Source organism: Crocodylus porosus, unplaced genomic scaffold, assembly GCF_001723895.1.
Source record: "Crocodylus porosus isolate Cpor-Errol unplaced genomic scaffold, CroPor_comp1, whole genome shotgun sequence".
Taxonomy (NCBI): Eukaryota; Metazoa; Chordata; order Crocodylia; family Crocodylidae; genus Crocodylus; species Crocodylus porosus.
The window spans coordinates 42636885-42642894 of NW_017728886.1; the positions used below are offsets into that span (position 1 = coordinate 42636885).

General features: G+C 49.2%; 1 protein-coding gene across 1 annotated transcript in view; it reads right to left on the minus strand.

Annotated features, from left to right (window-relative positions):
* CALCR (calcitonin receptor) overlaps positions 1–6010 on the minus strand; it is a 140682-nt gene that overhangs the window by 131756 nt on the left and 2916 nt on the right. The window lies entirely within an intron of this gene.

Genomic DNA, 6010 nt, shown 5'->3' on the forward strand with positions numbered 1-6010 from the left:
AGGGGAAGCCAGGAGGACTCACCAGCAAGGCCAGCCCACCCCTGATCCCCCAACCTCCTCCCACCCCTGCCCCCCGCAACTGGAAGTCTCTGCCTGCCACCACTTTCCCTGCATTTTCCCTGCATGGTCACCTGACCATGGGGTCATGCCAGTACCCTGGGGCCAGGGGGGTGGGGGGATGTGCATATGTGTAGTGAGAGAGGCATGCAGTGTGTGTGTGTCTGTCTGTCCATCCATGCAATGAGGGAGGGAAAGACAGTGTGTGTGTGTCTGTGTTTATGTCTGTGTGTGTCCGTGCAATGAGGGAGGGGAGAGAGAGATAGAAAGAGCAATGAGGGAAGGTGAGTGAGTGTGTGTGCGCGCGTGTATGTGTATGTGTGTAGTGAGGGAGAGGAACAGTGTGTGAGTTTGTTCATAGGACAAGTCCCACATGCACACACCACCATACACCTGCACCCACACACCCTTTGCACTGTCATACGTGCAGACCCGCATGCACACACCCACCACCCTCTCCACCATGAATTCTCCCACAAACCACATATCCACCCACACCCCACATATTCACATGCACCCACGTTCTCCCTTACCTCACCCCCACCCCCACACCTATCCACCCTCCCCCACATACCCACACACCCACAACCCCCTACAAATCTATACCTACCCCTCATGCCCCCCACCCTCTACAGTATACAAAAGTAAGACTTCATTTTAAGCTGTTGTGCAATCACCTCTGTGTACAGCACACAAATACATGTAAATTGGGACAAAAAAAGGGTGGGACTGCCAGTCCTAAAATGGTGACCAGGGGGTGTTGCACCCATCAAGGGATGGGGCTACCCATGCAGCCCTTGACAGCTTGCCAAAACTCAGTAAGTGGCCCTCCACCCAAAATAATTGCCTGCCCCTGCTGTAGAGCATTGTGGACCATTAAATACAGTTCATCCACATGGACACTGGGACTCCTACATGGTGCCCCTAATAATAGGGGGAGAGAATGCCAGTGGTGCTCCTACAAGACAGTTGTAAGGCTCATTAATCTTCCTCCTGCTGCTTGAGGACATGGATTTGCTGCTCCTCCAGTGGTTCATGAAGAGCTATACCAGAAACTTTGGTGCCAGGAAGGAGCTCTTCAATTACTGGCAGAAGCCTACCTTTGGATGCTTCGAGTCATGGTGGAGGAGCAAGCCATGTCAGCCCCAGATTATCATTTTAGCTTAACACCTGCAAGTCCAGCAGTAAGACCTTCCTAGATGCCTGGGCAGCAGAGGCTCAAAGGTCACCAAAGAGCACCAAGCCTCTCAAGCATCACAACTGTCATGGCAGTCTCAGGATACTTCCAGTGGTGCTGGGCTGTAAGGCAGGAGGGAGGCACCACTGTGTAAAGCCCAAGGAAATGGAGACACCACTTCTATTATATTGGTCTAACTATATGCCTATATTTCTTTCCTCCAAAGGACCCGTGTAAATAACACTCATCTTTTACATGGAGTCAACTTAAAATTGGGCTCCCTCTGCAGCATTTTTGTGCATGCAGCAAAAACACCAACTCAGAATTTACTTCAGTGCAGTTTTATTTTAGTATTTTTAGTTTGCTTAATTCTGAGTCCTTTTCTTGGTTATGCAATTCTTTTGTGGGATTTCCTATGAGGAATGGGAATTCAAGATCTTTATCTTTAGTTACCAACTTATATTCAGAAAAAAATTCTGAATATGAAAATGTGAGGTTTTCTTATGCACAGGGTTGGATTATAGTTAGAACAATACAGTATTTGTTTTTAAACCTAACAAACTTTTTATTAAGCATCTAAAACATTTGTGTGCTATTGCTGTGCTCTTAAAACAATATGCTCTGCACATTTGGTGTGGAGTATGAGGGACTTGCTACTTGAACTGTAGGAAGGGAAAGGGAGAGAGGTGTGCTCTCTGAAAGTGGCCCCCAAGTGGCCTAGCCCTGCCATTATGGGCTCACAGCTTCCCCAAGGCAAGGGAATGGTCCTTGAGGCTTGAGTGATGGCTAATCATTCTGTTCTATTGTGCAGAGGGATCAAAGGTACTGGAGTGTCACTTTACACTGCTTTCCCCTAAGCAGAAATGGCTCAAGGCCTTAGAAGATCAAGAGGTATTGTTTGTGACCCCAAACCCCCAAGTCCCCTGGGAGTGACACTCTCTTGTCCCACTCCCTTCTGTCCCATCCTGTGGCCTCTCAGTATGGAATGCTGGTGGGGGTGTCCTGGCTGAAATACAGGACTGGAGAAGCACCGTGGCCTACTGGAAAACAAGGGCCAATGACACATAAACCTGGACTTGTGGAGGGTAGTGATGCTTCTTGAACAGTGGTGCCACAGATCTTTGTGGTGTACAGGCCTGAATAAGGGGGGCAAAACAGAGCACAGATTAGATGCTCTCCATCTGCTGTTTATGGAGGACTATGAGAGACCACCGTGTCTCCATCTTGATGTTGAGGTTCTCCGGTGGCATATCTATATGTTAGTTTTTGGCATATCTATACCAAAATCTTTGGTAGTGGTCTTAGCATTCTGCGGTACCTGGAAGACAAGTATGTGCCTGACCTGGGGGACACCAGAGGCTTACCTGGTCAGTATACCTATTTTGGTAGTTTTCAGTTCTTATGCATACCAGATCTGCTGCCACAGATCTGCTCTTTGAGGGTGCTACCAGGCCTGTGAGCATCTTCTTCATGCTCTTCATTCTCCTGCTCCTTGCTACTTTTTGAGCTGCAGCCTTGATCTGCATCCTTGGGCCCTCAAAGGTAGCATCTATGACAGCAGCTGTGGCTGCAGATATTGGCCCTGGAATAAGCATAACTAGACATGAAAGTATTGTTAAAGTTGCCTGCCTTGGTGTGATGAACTCCAAAAATTTTTGCATTCCATCTCAGGAGCCTCTGCACATTTGCTGAAGTGAAGTGTTTGATAACAGGGGGTTAGTAAGGGAAATGTTTTGGAAATCTAAATGTAGTATTTGATACCAGCACAACTGCAGTGCCATAACAGTATTTTGTTCTATTACCATTCCTCTCCAGAGCATAGGGATCAACTTGTAGGAGGGGCTCCTTTCTTGCATTGCAACAGGACATTTTTCAGAGAGAAGAGGGTGTTGGGCCTAGTTTTCCCAGCCACCAAGGTGTAATTTTGTTATTCTTTTTGTGCTTAAATGACTCTTATGTAGCTGTGTAGGTAAATTTTTGGCACTTACAGTTTGCAATTTTATTACTCATGCAGCATGGATTTGTAAGCAACCGCGTGGCTACTGGAGGCTATGTGCCGACGTACGAAAATCCCAGGGGTGTGTGGCAGAGTCGTACCTGCTTTGCAGCCATGGGCTTCAGCCACATGAGAAGGGGGAAGGTGGCCAGGATCTAAGGAGGTAACTCTCTCACTTGCCCCCACAGCCACCACAGAGTCCAATGCTGGGTGACAATATAAAACTTCAGTCACCTTCCCCCACTCCATGCAGCTGGAGCCCATATAGCTGCTGGGAGCTTCAAGCTCTTCTGCCTCCATTTTCTCACTCCCTTCCTCTTAGGCAGCACCTGGGGACTTTTGCACACACTTGCCTGCCCTACTATACTACTGAGAGGTGGTAAGGAAGAAGACACTAAAGCAGGGGTGGGCAAAATGGCAGATCTGGCCAGCAGCTGGACTCCATTTCCCAACAGTTCCTGCCTGCCTTGCTGCAGCCAATTTCCATACAGACTCCAGCAGTAGCAGTGCTGTGACCAGGATTTCCTTGGAGACTGACCTCAGCAGTGCTGGTAGGGTGCACAGCTGGGCAGGGAGGAGCTCCACAGCTGCGGCTGGGATCTTGCAGTGGTAATACCATGATCCAAAGCTGGGTCAGAGCAGCAATCTGTTGCCTACACACCCCTGCCCAGGCTGTGCAGGCAGCAGAATGCAGCTCTGCTCCATTTCCGGACCATGCTGTCACTGTTGAAAGATCCCAGCCCTGGAGCAATTCCCCGCCTCGCTGTGCATCCTGTCAGTGCTGCTGGGGCTGGTGTCCCTGGAAACTCCAGAAAAACTGTCACAGTGTCACCACTGCTAGGGTCTCCAAGGAAACTGGCTGCAGTGACACGGGCAGGGGCTGCTGGGAAAATGGAGTCCACCACAGGCCTGATCTAGCCCATGGCCCAGACTTTGCCCACCCCTGTGCTAGAGTGTTCCCATTATTCCACCCCTCCCTCCCCAAACAGGATATGGCATATTTCCCTTTTTTTGCTCCCAGTCAACCTGAAACCTACAAAACAGTCTATCCACCTGTGTCACATGGGCTTCCACCTCTGACATCTAGTTATACCTCTTGCTTCCCAAGGCATGGTCCTACCAGATACCAGAGACCTGTGGGTCCAATCATGCTGCAGGCCTTGCTCCAAGCAGGTCTCAGGATGACTAGACATTTGTGGGGAGAGAAAGAGGGCTATTGATGGCACCCTTTTGCTCACCAGTAGGTTTGGCATTCTTGAAAAATTCTCTCCAAGCATGTGAGCCCTGGGAACTCAGTTGACAAGGGCAAGATGGTTGAAGGAGATTATGGAAGGAGAGTTGTATGGAGATAATGGCAGCACATCCAGTAGTGATGCTGAAGGGATGGATGCCTGAGATGATGTTCCTCCCTAAAGTGCCACCCAAGCTGTACCAGCCATCAGAACAGTACATCTTCTACTTAACAGCCCCAAACAAAAGAAGGGACACCCCAGGATGCTTTGTTCCCATTTGGGTCTGCATCTTGGCAGGGGCTTGGGTTGGAAACTTTCAGTCCTCCGGGTCCATGTTATCACTGTTGTTGGACAGTTTTATCTCCTCCTCAGAGTTGATTGTAAAGCAAAGCTCTATGGAGTCATTTCCCGCAAGGATTTGTGACAGCCCGTCACAGTACAGGCATACCACCTGTCCAGCATGTAAAATATGGTTGCCATGATAGTCTGTCTTGTACTGCACCTTGGCCCAGCACTGATGCCACCCCATGGTTGTGGCTGTGAACTGCCATCTTTGCTGTGATCTGCTCAATGGGTCTTCCTGCGGGACCCTTGGGTGCTACTGGCTACAGCTGGGGAGAAGGCCTATGGCCTCCACTTGCCTCCAGCTGGTGAAGGATTTTGCAGACACAGGAATTTGGGGTATAGGTAGAGTGGTATGGTTGGTTGGTTGGTTGGTGAGTGGGTGGGTACTCAAAAGTATGTCCTATTTGAAAAGTCAAGTTCCTGGGGTGGTGGTCCAGAAAATTAAAAAGGGCAATAGAGTTGGGAGTGAGTCACAGGAGCGTCAGGTTAGGGCTGTGGGGCCAAGGTCAAGAAGCAGCGTACTGTGTGATGCCGGCAAACTTACTAATTCTCTATCATGTGCTGCTGGAGGGTGCAAACATAGCACAAAGCACTTCAAGGCTGTTCGGGTTTCATCCGAGGTCTTTTGCATATGGTTAGAGCACATTTAAAGCTTTTCAGTGCTGTGTCATCTGTGTCCTCACTTTTTAGAGAACCTCAAAGGTACTTTGACCACTACAGATGTTACCCCTCTTCATACCCAGAGGGAATTAATTAGAGAGTCCCCTGGCCCCATAGTAACTGGCCATGTTACTATGACAGTAAGCATGGAAGCAAGGTACATATAGACATTTCTGAGGAGGGAATTGGCACAACCAGAATTAATAGATACTTCTTCATTTGACAACAGTAATGCAGAAAACAGTTACGAGATGACAAAGCTAACCTATTTAACAATGTCTTTGCCTCCATTTTTCTGAGCAGGGACCAGGTCTTCCCCCACACCGGGATCCCCAATGGTCCTAGGGGAGGCGCAGCCAGGCCCAGGGTCAGAGAGGACCTAGTCAGGGAACTTCTGATGGGACTGGACGTGTTCAAATCAGCAGGTCCTGACGATCTCCACCTCAGAGTGCTGAGGGAATTAGCAATGGTCATTGCAGGACACCTGGCACAGCTTTGCGAGCACTTGTGGTGCTCTGGCAAGGTGCTAGAGGACTGGAAAAG